Source organism: Terrapene carolina, unplaced genomic scaffold (genome assembly GCF_002925995.2).
Source record: "Terrapene carolina triunguis isolate 2854851 unplaced genomic scaffold, T_m_triunguis-2.0 Scaffold85, whole genome shotgun sequence".
In the NCBI taxonomy this organism is placed as follows: Eukaryota; Metazoa; Chordata; order Testudines; family Emydidae; genus Terrapene; species Terrapene triunguis.
The window spans coordinates 7,126,048-7,146,099 of NW_020664436.1; positions in this window are offsets into that span (position 1 = coordinate 7,126,048).

Here is a 20,052-nt window from a genome sequence, read left to right on the forward strand (position 1 = left end):
CCTTGCTCCTCTCTCCTGGGTCTTCTCCCCAACTGAATTCTCCTCCCTCTCTCTATAGTTCTCCCTGACCCTTCTAGGGCTGGAACACTAATTCTAATTGAATCCATATCAGGATCAGCTTAGGGCTAACTGCTACGTCACAGGCAAGGATGAACCTGACTCCCCCTTGAAGGGCCAGTCAGCCTGTGACACTGACCGGTGATGAATTCCTATGGGGTCAGGGAACCAGTGTAATAGCTCTGCACTACTGCCCTTATAACCTCCTTCTTAGAGGATGTGGCCAAACAAATGGGGCCTGGCTAGAACACTGCTGTACTCTGGCCATTCGGGGCTGCCAGAAAGGCCCTTGGGGTTTCGGGCAGCCAGATGCAAGTTAGAGTAGCCCTGAAGCTGCTCTAACTTATGTGAACTCTGTACCAGCCCCAGGCCAGCCTCAGGTTGTGGGAAATACGAAGGCAGCTTAAAGGTCAGAACAAAAAATCAGACAAATGTTTGTCAATTGATCTTAGAACTAAAGAGTTGTTTGCATTTTAGGATACTGTAGATACAAACTCAGATGTGGACGGAAGTGTTTGGGGAGGAGCATATTCCCTCTCTATCTGCCCAATTTTTCATATAATATCCTGGACAGTGCAGTGAAGGGGAGCAAAGATGCTGCTTGGTGTAGTCTCATTTACAGGAATCCCATTGGGCAGGACAGGAGTCCTCATTGTGGCCCAAGAGGACATGTGAGCAGGAGTAACGTCTCCCCTAGTTAGCATTTGCTTTAGACCAGTGGTTTTCAACCTGTGGGTCCACAGACTATGTCTAAGATTTCCAAAGAGGTCCGTACCTCCATCTGAAATTTTTTCAGGGTCTGCAAATGAAAAAAGGTGGAAAACCACTGCTCTGGACAGAAGAATGCAGGGTAGACTCCTGGGGAAGGAAGTGCTACACATGGCATACCTCCGAACCTGCAGCCCCTGTACTGTGAGGGGAGCAGAATTAGCTGTCTGTCTTTCGTGAAGCAAGTCCCTAGTAAAGGGGGGGTGAATGAGTATGCTTTATGAGGGCCCAGTCCAAGGGAGAGGCCTGGCCTGAAGGCCACATGTGTCCAATGAAATGTTGCTTGGGGCCTGTTCTGAAGAGAGCTGTTCGCTTGCAGGGTGGGCAGTGAGGGGAAGAGGCCCTTTATACCCTCTTCTCACCCCTTGTATGCCAAAGGGCAGGGCTTTCCTCTGATTTGGCAAACAGCAGGGGGCGGGATCTGACAATCAGGGAAGTACTGACAGGTTTGAGAGCTCTTTGGATGTAAAGCGCCGTAGAAATGCAAGTACGTCACCATGTCTTTAATCAGTCAAGACGGCAGGTTGGTTGATTACCTTCCACGCTGCTTATTATATGGGATGAAGTGAGAGAAAATGAGAAACTACCATCTTCCTGACCAACAGGTGCTGTTTTCCCTCAAGGAGAGCTAAGACCATCTACTGTAAACCATTTCATATGGATTATTAAGAGAACCGTGGATTCAGGAAAGTAAATGTTTTTGGCCAAATTCTACCCACTGTAACTCCATCCAGAGAGAGAGAGATATTTACAGTGGAGATGGATTTTCAATCCTTCAGCTCTAAGATCATACATGCTGAAAATACTCCAGGTGTTCAAATTTGTCAGTAATTGACTTAGAATCAAGATGACCTGAGATGTCAAAATACTTTTTCCCCCTTTTCAGTGTTTTTGTTCCCAGAGAGAGAGGGACCGAAAGCTGGGACAGGCTCAGTGTATTTCCTATCAAATCTTTTCAATCTCCAGCTTAGAAGGCCACCTGCTGCCATCGTTTTACCCAGCTGTTCTCAGGAGATTCTTAAATGGATGCACTTGGGTTGGAGCCAAACTGGCATGAAGTTCACATGAATCTCAAGACATTTTATGACCTTAACACCACCAGGCTAGAAAAACTGGAGCCGTTTACAGCCTGGGCCCAATCTACATAAAAGCATTTGTTATCATGGTGAAGGGGATATAAATCAGCCTTCATGCTCTTACCTCTCTATCATTGACCTTTCTGTGGTATGAGTGGTGACGAGACTAATGGATAGCAACATATGCCCATGTGCCATTGTTGTGGGACTATATCCATTACTGGCTGCTGCCTTGTCCTTACATGGCATGCTCCAGCAATAATGTATCCCAATGAACTTTACATTATGAGATCATTACCTCTCCCATGGTAGGTGCAGTAGTATGTTACAGTTCACTCGCCTTTCAGAGTATGTCTACACTGCAATTAAAAACTGGCTCATTCCAGCTCACTCAAGCTTGCAGGACTCGGGCTAAGGGGCTGTTTCATAGCGGTGTAGACATTCAGGCTCAGGCTGGAGACCGGCCTCTAGGACCTTGTGAGATGGGAGTATGCCAGAGCTCAAGCCCACATGTCTGCATTGCAATTAAACTGTCCTGTATCCCAAGACCTGCAAACCGAAGTCAGCTGGCACAGGCCAGCCATGGTTGTCTAATTGCAGTGTAGACATACTCTCTGCGAACAACAGCAATTTTGCGCATGGTAAATGCAGCAAATTTTCATGTTTGTTGTAATCTTTTCACAGGGAGAAATACTTGGAAAAAAGGGCTGCATGCATCTTTGCGACATGATAAAACTACAGATTTTGCAGCTATGTAGCCAACTCTTTATTAACAATGAAATTAACGCTAAATAACAAAGACTTTCCCCAAGACAAAGCTACTCCTGGAGATCCTCCCTCAGGTCTGTTCAGCTCACATCCTATCAGAATGACTCAGGGTCTGAAAAACTCAGATCTCACAAGGAGAGCTTCGAGGAATCCCATGTATTTGGCCTATCAAAGAGAAGGTGAGGAGACAACCTGATCATGGTTTATAGGTATCTACATGAGAAGTATCTCATGCCAGAGGGCTCTTTAATCTAGAAGACAAAAGCCCAACAAGATCCAAGGCCTGGGAGCTGAAGTTCAACAAAATTCAAAGTAGGAATAAGATACAAGGTTTTAACCATGAGGGTAATTGATCATTGGAATAGATTACCAAGGGATTGGTCAATTTCCATCATTTAAATGCCTTCAGTCAGTTCAGTCATAAATTATAAGGCTTGACGCAGGGATTACTGGTGAAATTCTCTGGCCTGTGTCATGGAGCAGGAGGGCATTGTGGTCCTTTCAGGCCTTCAAATCCATGAACCCCTCTCTCCGGACAACCACACTCCCACCTCTCTTGTGTCCAGGTGGGGTAGCTTTAGTGAATCAGCCAAACACAATTCACCCTTTCTCAGCATGATCGACACTTGCTAACAAAGTGGGGGGTAGTCAGAGGAAAACACTGCCAGCCCATTAAAAGCATATTGTATGGCCCCCCTGAGACCAGGTTGGACTCTCCTACACTAGGGGATGCACAGCAAAAGAAAAGGTGTGATTAAATATAAATATTTCTAATTCCTTAGGACTTCTAAAAGGAGGCTAACAAAAGCACTGGCAAATGTAATAATAATTTGTTCATGTCTAGTGCTTTCAACTCAGGCTCTCAAAGTGATGTACAAAGATCACTAAATTAAGCAAGATATCCCGAGGCAGTGTATTGTATTATTATTCCCATTTAACACACAGAGAAACTGAGGCCTGGAGAGATTAAATGACTTGCTTTAAATCACACAGTGAGTCAGTGGCAGAGTCGGGAGTAAAAGCCATGTGTCCTGGCTACAAGTCCTCTGCTCTAATGCTCAGGCTTCCATCTTGTGTTCGGGACAATCCTACATTGGCTGGTGGAGACAGGAGATGCCCTAATAATTTTTTTCCTGACTTCTGATTTCTGGGCTTCAATGAGTGACAGCTGCTCTTTGTTAACAGGGAGCTCATCATCTGTCTCCAAGCTAAGCAAAATGACTGCGGTCTTGTGAAACCTCAGCCAAAGTGTACAAGATGCATTTTTTACCACAGTTGATTTTTCAGGATATTAATATCCTGCGGGGGTGGAACCTCCTTCCAATAATCAACAAAAAGTCAACCACTAACCCAGTCTACTACTATAAAATTAGGAGTTAGTCTATGGATGCATATAGGCTTCCATATGCAATGGTAAAAAGCCACACGGGATGATTGGTGGATGCCGTGGGGGTATGTTGTGAGGCACGAACACATTCTCACTTATTATTGGAAGGAACAGGGCTCTTCATAGTTTTAGAAATGGAAAATGAGTCAGAAGTGGACATTGGGGCAGAAACTTCTGAAAGGCCAGCTGAGCTCCGGGGGGAAGGAGGAGGGGGCAGTTTGAAACTGACATTGCCCCTGCCCCGCCACTTTCCCCAATGTGCCAGTACTCTCAACCACTCTCCTTGAGCCTTAAGAAGTGGATCTGGGAGCCTTAAACCAGGGCCCAGTTCAAGTCTCTGAAATTCAGCTTAGGCACTGCTCAGACCCCTCTGGTAGCGTTGGGGAAGCAGCAGTTTCCCACTGCAAGAGCAATACTGGCTGTGGGATTTCAACGGGAAGAAGCAGCTTCCCTTCCTGGCTCAGTCACTGTTTTCCATAGATTTTGGAGCAGCTTTTAAGCTGATTTTAGACACACAAGCGGAGACTTGGTTTAATGCACCCAATTCAGTTTCTTAAGGATTTTTGAGGGGATGAGACAGATAAGGAAATAAAGCAGTATGGAATGGGGCTGCCACAAGAAGAGAAGGGGGAGACTCCAGACTTTGCCCTGCAACACTTTTGAAGAGAAAACCCTCAGGCCCATTCAGTAAAGTGGCCATGGAAAGGAAGGGTAAATTCAATGTTGATAAATGCAAAGTCATGCACATTGGAAAACATAATCCCAATATACATATCAAATGATGGGATCTAAATTAGCTGTTACCACGCAAGAAAGATCTTGGAGTCATTGTGGATAGTTCTCTGCAAACATCCACTCAATGTGCAGCAGCAGTCAAAAAAGAAAACAGAATGTTGGGAATCATTAGGAAAGGGATAGATAATAAGACAGGAAATATCATATTGCCTCTATATAAATCCATGGTACACCCACATCTTGAGTACTGCAAGCAGATGTGGTCATCCCATCTCAAAAAAGATATATTGGACTTGGAAAAGGTTCAGAAAAGGGCAACAAAAATGATTATAGGTATGGAACAGCTGCCATATGAGGAGAGATTAATAAGACTGGGACTTTTCATCTTGGAAAAGAGATGACTAAAGGGGGATATGAGAGAGGTCTATAAAATCATGACTGGCATGGAGAAAGTAAATAAGGAAGTGTTATTTACTCCTTCTCATAACACAAGAACATGTGGTCACCAAATGCGATTAATAGGCAGCAGGTTTAAAACAAACAAAAGGAAGTATTTTTTCACACAACGCACAGTCAACCTGTGGAACTCTTTGCCAGAGGATGTTGTGAAGGCCAAGACTATAACAGGGTTCAAAAAAGAACTAGATAAGTTCATGGAGGATATGTCAATGAATGGCTATTAACCAGGATGGGCAGGGATGGTGCCCCTAGCCTCTGTTTGCCAGAAGCTGGGAATGGGCAATAGGGGATGGGTCACTTGATGATTACCTGTTCTGTTCATTGCCCCTGGGGCACCGGGCACCGGCCACTGTCAGAAGACAGGACACTGGGCTAGATGGACCTTTGGTCTGACCAGTATGACTGTTCTTATGTTAAATGAGATGGCATAAAAGGGTGGCAGGATGCAGGGCTCTTGTGCCACCCCAGCCAGTTAGCAGCAGTTAGATCCCTGCTCAGGGCTGCTGAGCAAGTCATGATGAGACCCTCGGGTTAATAGAACTAGGGGCAGAGATGGGAGGTTCATGTATGAAAGCCTAGGAACTAGCAGCATTGGGGAGAAAGCTGAGGCTGATGTGTGTGTTCTGTTACCATGAAACCCCGCTATAACGCGATGATTGGGCTCCAAAAAATTTGATCGCGCTAAATGCGGGGTCGCGGTATAGTGAGGTTTACCATTTCAAGCTGGTCAGTTTCAAGCCGGTCAATTTCTCTTGGGCAGAAAAGGACTTGCCTTTGCGAATTGCCCATAACAGTAACTGAAAGGGTGCAGCTCCAGCAGCGGGGGCTCTCAGCCATGCAGCGAGAGAGGGAAACACTTGGGGAGAGCAGGGGAGACGTGCAAGGGGCAGAGGAAGAGCAAGGGGCAGAGGAAGAGCAAGGAGCAGCTGGGGAGGAGAACGGCTCTTCTCGCCAAAAAGAGAAGCGGGGGTAGGGGCGAAGAGGCAGTGGGGAAGGCACATTCCATTTTTTGTTTTTGTTTTTTTTCCCTTCGGCGGCGCTGCAGCCCCTTTTTTTTTCTTTTTTTCTTTTTGCGCTTCCTTGGGCCTCGGGCCGCTTTTTTTTTGTCTTTTTTTGGTGTTGTGCGCTGTGTGTGGTGGGGGGGGGGGGGTGAGTTTGTGCCTGAGTCACTGATGCTGGTAGGGGTGTCCTGCATCTCAGCAAGGGCAGCGTGGTTAGATTTGTAGAGCCCTCAGGTGTTACTTGGACAGCGAGGCTAATAGGGGCTGTCAAGCTGGCGATTTGGCCCTGAGCCTCTCAACGTTTGAGGCGATTTGCTGCAACACTTCAGGGCCAGAGGCAGATTAAGGTTTCCTGGGGCTCTGGGACAAAGCAAGTGCCCCCCCCGACCCTTCCACCTGCTAGCCCACCCCCTAGTCTGCCTGCGGCCCCCGCCCACGGTTCCACCCCTTTCTGCTCCTTCCCTGGGGTGCCACTCAGGGTCCCCCCATTCCACACATCCCCCACTGCAGTTCCTCAACCCGTTTGCTACTTTATGTTCTCCCCACCCCACACTGCAGCCCCAAGACCGGAGATGCCCTGTCCCCCCGTCACAGCCTGAGGCCGCAGTGGGGAGTGAGTGCCCCCCCCAACCCCCCCAAGCTGTGAGGCTGCCTCCCGGAGCCGCAGTGGAGGGGGGTTCCAGTGCTGGGGCTTCCCCCGCCACCCCCTGCACTTCTGCCGGGGATGGGTTGGAGCGCTGGGGGCTTCCCCTGCCCCCTCCCCACCTTCTGCTGGGGACACAGTCAGGGAGGCGCGGGGGGCCCCCAGTTGACCACTGCTCCTGGGCACTACGGCGGCGCTCTGGCTGCTTTTTTCTTTTTTGCGCTTCCGCGGGGCCCCGGCCCCCCCCCCCCTTTTTTTTTTTTGCTTAGGGCAGCCGGAGCCACCTTATGACCGTGTTACATCCGAATTCGCGTTATCGCGGGATGCGTTACACCGGGGTTTCCCTGTATTATCTGAGTAACCAGGAAGGCCAGATCACAGGAAGGGGATATATGTGACCTTATATAGTGTATGGAGAGTTTATTTGGAGAAGGGTGGGCTTGCCACCTGATCACAGATGAGATAGTGAAAATGGAGCAACACATCCTGCTCTGTATTTCATTTACTTCTTTCCCATTTAAGGGGCAAAGAGGATTGGCTCCTTTTCAGTGATGAGGCTGCAGCTGTGCAATGCTGGGAGTTGGTGTATGGCTGTGACATCACAAAGGCCCAGCTGGCTGATGAGAGCGGGGCTTTGGCCAATTGGTGTGCAGCACCAGACTCTAGGGCAAATGCTGCCGGAGGTGGGGGTGGAGTGGAAGGAGCATTCGCTGGGAGCAAAACACATTGTTCCAATTTGTGGTCCTCCTACATTATTGCCTGCGAAGCAGCTTTCAATTAGCCACAAGTCATAAGACTCAACCATCCTGAAAGGAAGTGGAGTGTAAAACTCAACCAACCAAAGAGGCACAAAAATCTTAAGAAGAGGGGGGAACATGTCTCCGGGGAAATTTCCATTGTGTTCAGGCAGTGGATGGCCAAGCCATGGACAGCACCAGGAGCCCAATTCTATTGCTGTTCTATTCCTTTGGAATCACTATACCCTGCCTATCACCAAGGCATCTCAGTGCCCAAGGGTCTCATCTCATTTGCATGAAATGGAGCAAATTGCAATCCCCTCCATCTTCACAACCAATCCCCACCCTACCTGGCATTGCTAATTCATTATCAAGAGGTCACTTCTCAGCTCCAATTGGCCCACGCTGCCAGCCTCCATCACCCACTTATTATATTTTCACACAAGCGTTCTCCCTTGCTGCCCCTCTCTCTTGGGAGCAGTTCCCCATAAACATCTGCCAAGACACCTCATTATCCTCCTTCCAAACCCTCCTTTGCCACAAGACCTACAAAAAACGTAACAACGGCGAGACTAACGGTGTGACGAGACCACTGCCTCTCCTATGGACCAGCATTGTCTCACTGTTTCCTTGTATTCCCCCGTCAGTCTGTCTGTATCCATCTGCTGTCTCTTGTCTGATACGTAGTTTATAATTCCTTGGGGCAGGGACCGTCTTTTTATTCTGTGTTTGTAGCACACCTAGCACAATGGGGTCCTGGCCCATGATGAGGGCTCCTATGCGCTACAGTAATACAAATAACAAATGCTGATCATCTTCATTACAAAAGTGCAGCCTGCCAAGATTCCAAAATGAACTAGGGAAGGCCGGGTAGTCCAGTCAGCGTGTAGGGCAAACAAACGGAAATCAGGAGACCTGGCTCCTATTCCGAGCTCAACTGCTTGCTCTCAGACACCTCTGGCAAGGCACTTCTCTGTATGCCAGTTCTGCACGTCTGAAAAGACAATAATGATACTTGCCCTCCTTTGCAGAGTGCTTTGAGATCTATGGCTGGAGACTGCTACATAAGGGTGAAATTTACCACTGCGCAGAGGGCCTTGAGAGTTCTCAATACAGGGCTGACATAGGACTGAAGAGATGAACAGGCTTTGTGCTGGTGCTCTGAACGGAGGTGAATTTCAATGCAAGTGTGATGTATTATTACTACTCCACAAGCCACTCTGTTTTAGCCAAGGACTATTATTATCTTACTATTATCTTATTCAGGCAAAGTTAAGCTGCCTCCTACCAACTAGAACCATGTATTAGGTTCAAACAATTCTGAAAACACCCATCTCTAATTCAAATCCTTATATACTTTATCTTAGTGGTGGAGCTGCTACTGACGCCGCCATAATCATACTGGGTTTTCCCCTCCTGTGAGTGGTTGTGCCGTGCAGAATAAAGCAGGAGTTTCTGACCAAGAAGCAGAGTGACCTAATGGATAAAGGACTATTATGATCTGGAGGTGGAGGGTCCCCAGACAACGCTGAAGTCATTAGGAAAGTTTTCATTCTAGTTGTCTGCTCTAAACACAGCCTGTGGTTTTGACAAAACACTTCACTTTCCATTTCTGCTAGTCATCGAACCTTTCCCAGGCTCTGATAGCAACATGAAATCTCCAGAAATAAAAGAGCAGGCATCTGAAAGTGATTTGCAGCTAATTCAACAAAGTACGGACATGTTTCTTTAAAGGAGATAGACGTTCAAAAGCTATTTCACAAGATGTGACATGCTGCAATACCTAAGTGAATTACATTCCAAAATTACAGCGGTAATCAAATTTAAAACTCAGATTAAAAAATCCCTCAGTCACATTATAAATTTATGCGCCGAGGACATCGACCAATAAGTCTGATGAATTCAGTTAGAGAAATACGGAACAGCTGGCTTGTGGCAGACAAGTTTTTGATACCGTTTAGGGGGCAGCATTGCCCTTGCAAAGCTAAGAGGGCAGTGCTTAATTTGTGCCAGGGCTTCCAGAGCTGAGCCCTGGCACCTCTAGGCTTGGCAGTTCATAGCCCCAGCACATCTGGGTTTGCCACGTCTTCTGAAAGTAAAAAAAATTACTTGAGCCCCGGGCACTTCTTTCATTACAAATTTGGGACTGTAAGAGGGGAAGTGACGGGTTGGTTTACGGATTCTCTGGGGACGTTTTAACAATTCATGTTAATATTTCAGACACTTAGATTTGCAAAAATTGAGGTTTGCCCCTCAGAGAATTAGCTGGGAGGAGGGGTGGAGTGTTGCAGGAGTTACCCTGGTTCCTTTGCACAGCTGCCATGATTTGAGCCATCTGCCTCAGCCAGCCATATGAGATGAGTTGTTGTGTCCCACGCTGGTGCTTGGTATATGTGTAACCCTTCTGCCCATCTAGTTGGCAGCAACAAGGGCCGGGTTCTGTATCTAGGGGTTCCGTTTCAATAACACAATGCAAAACCGGCTCGAGCCTCCACGCAGTGACCTGGGACAATTACATACCACCCCCCCTGGGTACCCCTAAGAGGCAATACTTCCCCTCTCGCAAGCACGGAGTCTGAGTGTAGCAGAAAATGTTTAATAACATGAGGTAAACGACATCAGCATAAAATTGGAAAAACACCACAAACAGGATTCACAACACAAACCATGAGCAAAACCCACCCCAGCAAATTGGGCTGTGTCCTTTTCCCTTTGGTTCTTGAATCCAGCAACCCAAAAATCACCCAGAGTCCCCAAAGTCCGACACCCCCAAAGTCTCTTGGGTCCAGCAACCACCCAAAGTCCCAAAAGTCCAACAACCCCCAAAGTCTCTGTCCCTGCTCAGTGCAGTCCCAGAGTAAAAGGGGGGGGGCACGCAGGGTGTTAAGGGGCACCTTACGTGATCCGAGGCTGTCCAGCCGTCTGTTTCTCCGTGGGGGTTCCGCCGCAGCCTTTACCACGAGCCAGTCCACTTTCCTGCCATCCCACGAACTGCTCCGCTGTACAAGCTGCTCCGCTCCACTCCGCTCCGCTCACCGACCTGTGAGCCGTTCCAGCCGTCCCCGCAAACAGCTCCGCTCGCCGTTCCTTGGGCCACTCCAACCGGCCCCGCAAGGCTCCACGCCGCTCGCTGCTCCTCCGGTCATCCCCACAAATTGCTCCGCCAGCTGCTGAGCAATATAGCTACAGGCTCCCCCACTAGTTAACACAGCACTCAGTGATCTCAGCTCTTAATAACATCAGCTCTTTTGTGATTTCAGCTCTTAGCGATTTCAGCTCATAGTAGTAGGGGAGCCCCAGTGCTGGTGCACCATTGGCCCAAAGTGAATTCAGCTCAGCAGCCTGTAACTAGACTCCTAAGGGAATCAAAGTTAGCTCTGACATTCAACAGTGGAGAGAGGAGGCGGTGCAATTGGTGTTTCAAACCCTCAGAGGGGGCCCATACCATCAGGTACAAATACCTGTCCCCATCCCCTCTCCATTCACTGGGTTTTGTAACCCATGCCCCTTGTCAAGCAAGTGCTACTTAGGTAATGGTGAGGGACTCACTCAGTCCTTCTGTCATACAACAGTTCCACTGGCCTTGATTCACAGAATCAGGGTAACAAAACTTTATTCTTCCTGCCCCAATAATAGAGAAACTGGGGATCCCACACCAGCCAAAGTAACCATTTTCAGTTGTTGTGTTTCATGCCAGGCGAGTGGGTGTGCCTATGCAAACAAGATCAGCCCCTGGAGTTCTTTTCCACACTCACCATAATTCACCACCAGATGTCAGGGTAGAGCTCATCCTGACTCTGCTTACATATGTATAGATCATTCAGCTTTGCAGGGTGCTACAGCCACTCATGGTGCACATAGCCCATTGGGGGCGGCACAGCTGCTACAGTTGTTTTGCACCTAGTGATATAGGGCCCTACATACACAGCTGCATCTGCAGCCTTATGGGATACCACTGTTGCTGACTGCAGTAGATAGTCCAGTTCTGTTTGATATCTTCATCAATGATTTAGATAATGGCATAGATAGTACAAAATGGGAAATGACTGCCTAGGAAGGAGCACTGCGGAAGGGATCTGGGGGTCATAGTGGATCACAAGCTAAATATGAGTCAACAGAGTAACGCTGTTGCAAAAAAAGCAAACATAATTCTGGGATGGATTAGCAGGAGTGTTGTAAGCAAGACATGAGAAGTAATTCTTCCACTCTACTCCACGCTGATTAGGTCTCAACAGGAGTATTGTGTCCAGTTTTGGGTGCCACACTGCAGGAAAGATTTGAACAATTTGGAGAAAGTCCAGAGAAGAGCAACAAAAATGATTAAACATTTAGAAAACATGATCTACAAGGGAAGATTGAAAAAATTGGGTTTGTTTAGTCTGGAGAAGAGAAGACTAAGGGGGGACATGATAACAATTTTCAAGTTCATAAAAGGTTATTACCAGGAGGAGGGAGAAAAATTGTTCTCCTTTACCTCTGAGGATAGGACAAGAAGCAATGGGTTTAAATTGCAGAAAGGGAGGTTTAGATTGGACATTAGGAAAAACTTCCTAACTGTCAGGGTGGTTAAGCACAGGAATAAATTGCCTAGGGAGATTGTGGAATCTCCATCATTGGAGATTTTTAAGAGCAAGTTAGACAAACACCTGTCAGGGATGGTCTAGATAATATTTAATCCTGCCTTGAGTGCAGGGGATTGGACTAGATGACCTCTCGAGGTCCCTTCCAGTCGTACGATTCTATGACACAGTACAGGGATACAGCTTGATGGGCTGCTACAGTTACGAGATGCTTCAGTTTCATATTCAGCTTTACTAGGTGCTAAGGCTGCCGGTCACAGTGATTTACAGTGCACTATGAAGCCACTGTCAAGTGTCAGGGTGCGCTGCAGCTGTTACTTGCATGTACAGCTTTGGGGGCTGCTAAATCTGCTAGTTATACATGCAGTCTCATGGAGCCTGAGAGCCATTTCTTGCTGTGTGTGTGCAAAGAAAGGAACAGGCCAGCCAAGGAGTGTGATAGGGAAGCTACCAGCAGATGGAGAAGCTCACTGTCCATTATACAATGTGGACAGTTATCTTACATAAGAGGTCAATGAAGAGGAACATTACTATTGTGATGTTTGTTAAGGGACAATGCCTAGGAGAAGGCAGGGCTCCCTGCCCTGTCCCTGAGGACTAGGTTGATTCCTCAGGCTGGAGACAATTACGTTTCACTATGTTTTGCTTATACAGTATTATCTTGTTTATTTTATGCTTGTAAAGATTCTGTGCTGCTCAACAGAGCTTCCTGCCTGGAATTAGCTTCTGCTGAGTCACCCACTGGCTCAAACATCCCTTGGGCAAAACACCAGCGTCTCGCTGCCCGTCTCCAGTGAGATCGGAAGTCACTTTTCCACAGCATCGTGTTTACTCAAGGGCTGTACTCTATTGCAGGAAAGTACTTCCGCTTATTTAAAAGTGAAAGTTTTTTTTAAAAGTGTGTGGGTAGGAGGGTGCGGTTTGCTTAAATTTCAATAAAATGGTGAACTGGGAAGTCACTTTATGCAAGGTCATTTTTATTTCATGGACGGTCACTTATTCCTGCCTGACTGGGCTCCAGCACTCCAAAGCAGAACGACGCTGGATGATACCAAGGTGAGTATCCGTTAATGGTGGCCCTGAATGAGATTTGTGGGATGACTGCAGGTTTCATTTCAAAAATCTCATGTGCCAGTTGATTTAATGTGAGGTTGCGACCAACTAAAATCTCCACAAGCGTGGGCATGACCTGGATGTCCCTTTTAAATGTCAGGGCCCACATTTTTGTAATGACATCTGCATTAATTTAACTCACAAACAACCAGTTAGAAATCGAAATGGTCCTTTCTCATGTGGAAGTCCAACAACTGTAGTAATTGTACACACGCATTAGGAACATTTGGACACAGCAGGAACATGCAGTTTCTCTTACTCATCTCCCTGTATGTGGTATTAAGAGAGTACAGAAGACGACAATGGGAGCATTGCCTGAGTAAGAACTTAGTACGGTCTAAAGGAGGTGACCTGTTGTGAATATGCAGTAGAGGAACAAAGCACATTTATTATGGCAGATTAAACATATTTTGTATTATTTAGATGGCAAGCTCTGTGGGGCAGGATGTCCCTTAATGTGTGTTTGGACAGCACTTACCACACCAGGGCCCAGTTGCAATTTGGGCTCATAGGTGCTTGTAGCGGGGTAGATACCCGCTCCTGCCCTGAGGGGTTGGAAAAGCCCTCCAGAGGGCTTGGGCTGGGCAAGGGAAAACCCTGGCTGATTGGGGGAAGTGGCTGCAGCTGGGCCACACCCTAATCAGAGCCCAGATGGCCTGTATAAAGAGGCTGGGAGCCAGGATCCTAAGAGTCTCTCTCTGTGTTCAGGGAGAGATGGGCCTGGCTGCAGGGAGCTAGACACAGGGTACCTGTAGTGGAGCAGGGCTGGGGAAAGGCTGAGGAGCTGGGAAGCTCCAGCCTGGAAAGCCCCAGGCTGAGGCCTAGTATTAGGCCAAGGGGTACTGGGGGTTGCAGAGGGCAGCCCAGGGCTAGTCCAAGGCAGCAGGTCCAAACCCCCCTTGCCAGTGATGAGTGGCCTATACTGCAGTCTGTCCCAGGGAGCGGGGGCTAGTTGGTGACTGGCAGTGGCCTAGTGCTGAGGCAAGGTGGGGATAGTGGGTGGGGGTTCCCCAGGGAGGGGAGACCTAGTGTGTGGGTACTGTCAGGGGGGCAGCATCCCAGTAATAGGGGCCCCAGGTCCTGGGAGGGACATGGGCGCCAGAGGATGACAAGTCAGATCACTGGCCGGCAGAGGGTGCTTCAGAGGCTGGTGAACTAATTCCCTGGATGACCAGCAGGAGGTGCCGCAGGGGTGAGTCTGCACCCTTACAGTGCTACTGTAATATAAATAATCAGAGCCTGGTGCGGATACAAAATTTATCTCCATGGATGCAGTTATCTGTGGATTTAAATCGGTATCTGTGGAGCTGCAGGACTCTACCGTGAACTGCAGCAGCAAAAGCAGCAGCCCGGTGGGCTGCTGCTCCCAGAAGCCAGTGTCCTGCATCAGCAGCTCCTCCAGCGTGTCTGTACTGTCCCCAGCCCTGCCCACTGCACTAGCGTGACCAGGGACAGCTGCCGGTGAGTCTGGTGCCTGCCCCAGTGGGTGGGGCTGGGAGCAGTACAGCCACGTTGGAGGAGCTGCTGGTGCGGGATGCTGGCTCCTGCAAGCAGTGGCCCACCGGGCTGCTGCTTTTGCTGCTGCAATTCCTGGTAGAGCCCTGCAGCTCCGTGGATACCAATGGATATACATTTTGTATCCGTGCAGGGCTCTATAAATAATTGCCAAAACAATGACATTTTTATATGAAAGTCTAAAAAAAAAAAAAAGAAGCAGTGCTGTTATAAATGTATTTTTTTTAAGGCACCAAAAGCTCAACATGTAATATAAACACTGCCATTTGTTTTCAAATTTGACAGAAAAATTCCTGGGCTTTACAAAAGCCATTATTTGATTTGTACTGATTTTTATCCACATTTTGGAAGTGCTGGAACTCTCTAGACTGGGCTCCTGCTCCAGAAGGAGAGATGGTGGCTCGGTAACCTGGGTTGGTTCCTAGGCTGCCATTTCCCCTTCCGGAGTGGAAGCCAGGTCAGAAGTACCTGGACGACTCGAGTGCTGGTGCATGTGCTGCTGTCGATCCCAAACCGACCACATTACCAGCTTGACAGACAGCATGGATAGGTATCAACATGCAAAGCAAGTAAAAGTTAACGAACTGCTTTTTGTGCTAAAATTGGTCAAAACCAAAAAACTGTATCCAACTACCTTTCAGAACAGAAGAGGGTTTTTTGAAAGTTAAAAAAAACCAAACAGATCCCAGATGGGAGAGAGTGATATTTACCCCTGCAAGTGAGTAGCTTACCCCATGGGCTGGAGAGCCTAGGGCTAAGCCAACCCTGATTACATGATGAGCCCCTCCGGAGAGGAATCAGGTGATTCCAGTATAAAAGGAGCAGGAAGTTGCTAAGCGAGGAGTTCAGGAAGCTGTTGCAGAGCTGTAGAGAGCGAGGGAAAAACTCTCTAGGCAGGCAGGGGAGACCTGGGAGCGACTGTAGTGGCCTAAGGCAGGAAAGCCTGGAAGGAGGAAGAGAAACCTTGTGCTGTGTGGATTTAGGAACAGACTTTGTTTTGAGTTTCATTTGCGTTTTGTTTTATATGAAGGCTGTCAATTAATCGCAGTTAATTCAAGTGATTAGCTCAAAAAAAGTAATCGCGATTTAAAAAATTAATCATGATTAATCGCACTGTTAAACAATAGAATACCAATTAAATTTATTAAATATTTGTGGATGTTTTTCTACATTTTCAAATATATTGATTTCTATTACAACACAGAATACAAAGTGTACAGTGCTTACTCTAAATTATTTTTGATTACAAATATTTGCACTGTAAAATGATAAACAAAAGAAATAGTATTTTTCAGTTCACCTCATAAGTACCATAGTGCAATTTCTTTACTGTGAAAATGTAACTTACAAATGTAGAATTATGTACAAAAATACATAACTGCACTCAGAAACAAAACAATGTAAAACTTTAGAGCCTACAAGTCCACTCAGTCCTATTTCTTGTTCAGCCAATCACTAAGACAAACAAGTTTGTTTACATTGACGGGAGATACTGCTGCCTGCTTCTTATTTACAATGTCACCTGAAAGTGAGAACAGGCATTCGCATGGCACTTTTGTAGTCAGCGTTGCAAGGTATTTACATGCCAGATATGTTAAACATTTGTATGCCCCTTCATGCTTCAGCCACCATTCCAGAGGAAATGCTTCCATGTTGATGACGCTCATTAAAAAAAAATGTGTTAATTAAATTTGTGACTGAACTCCTTGGGAGAGAATTATGTGTCTTTTGTTCTGTTTTACCCACATTCTGCCATATATTTCAATTTATAGCAGTCTCGGATGATGACCCAGCACATGTTTGTTTTTTGAACACTTTCACAGCAGATTTGACAACACGAAGAAGATACCAATATGAGATTTCTAAAAATAGTAACAGCACTCAAGTCAAGGTTTAAGAATCTGAAGTGCTGTCCAAAATCTGAGAGGTTTAGAGCATACTTTAAGAAGTCTTAAAAGAGCAACACTCAGATGCAGAAACTACAGAACCGGAACCACCAATAAATAAAATCAACCTTCTGCTGGTGGCATCTGATTCAGATGTTGAAAATGAACATGGGTCAGTCCACTCTGCTTTGGATCGTTATCGAGCAGAACCTGTCATCAGCATGGACGCATGCCCTCTGGAATGGTGGTTGAAGCATGAAGGGACATGAATCTTTAGCACATCTGGCATGTAAATATCTTGCAACGCCGACTACCACAGTGCCATGCAAAAGCCTGTTCTCACTTTCAGGTGACATTGTAAACAAGAAGCCGGCAGCATTATCTCCTGCAAATTGTAACCAAACTTGTTTGTGTGAATGATTGGCTGAAGTAGGACTGAGTGGACGTGTAGGCTCTAAAATTTTACATAATTTATTTTTGAAAGCAGTTTTTTGGTACATTATTCTGCATTTGTAAATTCAGCTTTCATGATAAAGAGATTGCACTACAGTACTTCTAGTAGGTGAACTGAAAAATACTATTTTTGTTTTTTACAGTGCAAATATTTGTAATAAAAAATAAATATAAAGTGAGCACTGTACACTTTGTATTCTGTGTTGTAATTGAAATCAATATATTTGAAAATGTAGAAAAAATCCAAAAATATTTAAATAAATGGTATTTCATTCTTGTTTAACAGCGCGATTAATTGCGATTAAATTTTTTAATAGCTTGATAGCCCTATTTTATATTGATAACCCTAATCCCCAAGCTGGGGTATTATTGACCAACAAAAGCCTGAAGGGAAGGTTTATTTGAACAGTCCAAGAAGCAAAGCTGAGGCAGGCTCCCTGTAGCATGATCATAGGCCCCGAGGGAGTGCAAGGCAGGTGGCTGGCCCTATTACAACCCCAAGATTTACCCAGAAAATGGCAGAGTTAAATTTTTGCATTGATTTTTCACCTGTTTTAAAAATTTCATAATAAACACTGATCAATTCCCAGGAAATTTTAAAACAAAATAAAAACTGAAAATGAAGGGCCTGAAATAAAAAAGCATTGTTCAAAGACTCACTCTGCTCCAGGAATTCCCTCTATAATCAGCTGATCCTGTTCCAATTGTTCAACACTGTAAATAACTTAAGAGCACACATGTTTTGGGAAACATGCTTGCAGTACACACTGAATTAATTTCTGAGCGCTCAGTCATATGTTGATTACCACTGCAGAAAACCTGCATTAGGCAAGATCCCAAGCATATGCACAGACACAACAAATGATAAATGAGCATCTGCTTGTTTAAAACCAGTGCTTGACACAGTTTGTTTTCTTAAGCAATTAAAACACATCTTGGCAGTCTCCACTCCATTCCAGAGGAGTACCAGTATCTCTTCCCTTCACTTTGATTAAATGTTTGCTTTGATAAAATAGTTAGTAATACATTAAGTTTAACATTCACTCATTCATAGGAGAGACCTGACTAATAAAGAAGGAGGATTTGTACTTTTGTGGGACATTCTGTCAGTCGCTTCTTTACCCCTTGTTCCAACATTCAAGGAGGCTTATGTGATTCCCAATAAACTGATGTTTCTTTAAACAGCAGAGATTATAATTCAATTAAACTGGATCAAAAAGTTCTTCTCAGGTTTATATCATCCTACCGGACAACTCAAATGGCCTTTACTCCTGCCAAGAAGCTACCCATTCATCTCTGAAGCAGTGCAGGTGCATTTCTTAATACAAAGGGCATCCTGTTTGAAAAGGGTGAGGTTCCCAGTAACATCCAAATGGCTACCATACATCTAAAGCCTCTTGTTAGCAGCCACTCTACAAGTCTGAAGTGCATATGTTTTTACATTGCTACAGTACATTTTGGGGAAACTGGGGTTTCTTCACCAGTGTGCTCCAATCAGCAATAATGAAAAACAAAATAAACTAATCATGCTGCAGTCCCAGAGGTTTCTAACTCACGTGAGAAGGCTGCTGGAATGCTCTGATGGTTTTTCTATTCTAAAGGGAAACATAACTATTTTGCTCCGCAACCATATGACAATTCAGTGGGTAAGAGAGAATTCTGTCAATAAACACCGAGAGGCATTATTACATTTGGCATTCACAAGCATAGTGCTATGGAGGCAGCTATCTTCTTGAAAAATTGCATTTGTGATACTGTGACATTCTGTTTTATTTAACAGATTAAAGATTTATTTAAGTAAATTTGTAACGGGCCAGAAATGTTCAGGATTCAGCCTTTGGCGTTCTCTCCCTAATCTTCACTATGTGTGGCCCTCTTCAGAATGTTGGAATCCAGGAGGAAGGAATATTTTTCCTTCAGGCTTTTACCCCCAAGAAATGGTTAAATGCTTTTGCAGCATCAAGTTAGATATCTAAGTGACAAAGATCTGACGCAAAGACTCCCATTGACTGCTGTGGGCTTGGATGGGGCCTCAGATCCTTGCAGTTCAGTATGAAGTGTTGCATTTAGAGCTATCAGTGAAAGGCAAAGGACCCAACTTTGCATTTGTTGCTGATTTACTCACCACTTAAAACTGGATCGAATCGGATACTTTATAAAATGAGAAACACTTTGAAGATATTATTTTCTTTTTCCTCTGGGTGTGTTATTGCCTTAAAAGAGTGAATTGGTTTTTAGTGGGGTTGGAAGGGAGCTGTCTGTGTATTTAAGGATTTTAGCTGTTACTTCTTAATATAAATAATGTGCCAGTATGTGTTACAAACTGAGCATCTGGGTAAGTTCTGCTTAAGCAAAACATTTCATTTCTAATCTCCCCCACCCCCATCCAGAAAACTCAGAAATGGCTGAACTTTGAGACTTTAACTTGCCATGTAAATAACACTAATGGAGGGACCAGCAGGGTGAAAGCCATGCTATGTAGAGGGCTACCACTTCAGCCCATTCCTACACTCCTAAAAAGATCACACATCTAGAAAACTGAGAAGAGACTGCCAAATACAGAACCCTGAGCGTTTCTGGGCTGCTGCTTTCAAGCACATTTCCTAAGATACATATCAACAGATTACATAAAATGGAATCTTGATGTGTCACGAGTGATGTCACTTTTCAGCAAGATGTTTGTCTCCAAGTCACTGTTTCCATAAATGTGAAATGTAGTGGGGTCATGAGGCTGGGGGGGGGGGGGGGGAGAGGGGCGGGGGGGGGATGACATAAATGGTGGACAGCCCTTCCTCTGCCCCCTCTGCACTGGGTACATTTCAAACGTAATACTTTGTGAAGCTTAAAAAAAATCAAATATGTAACAGTGAAAAA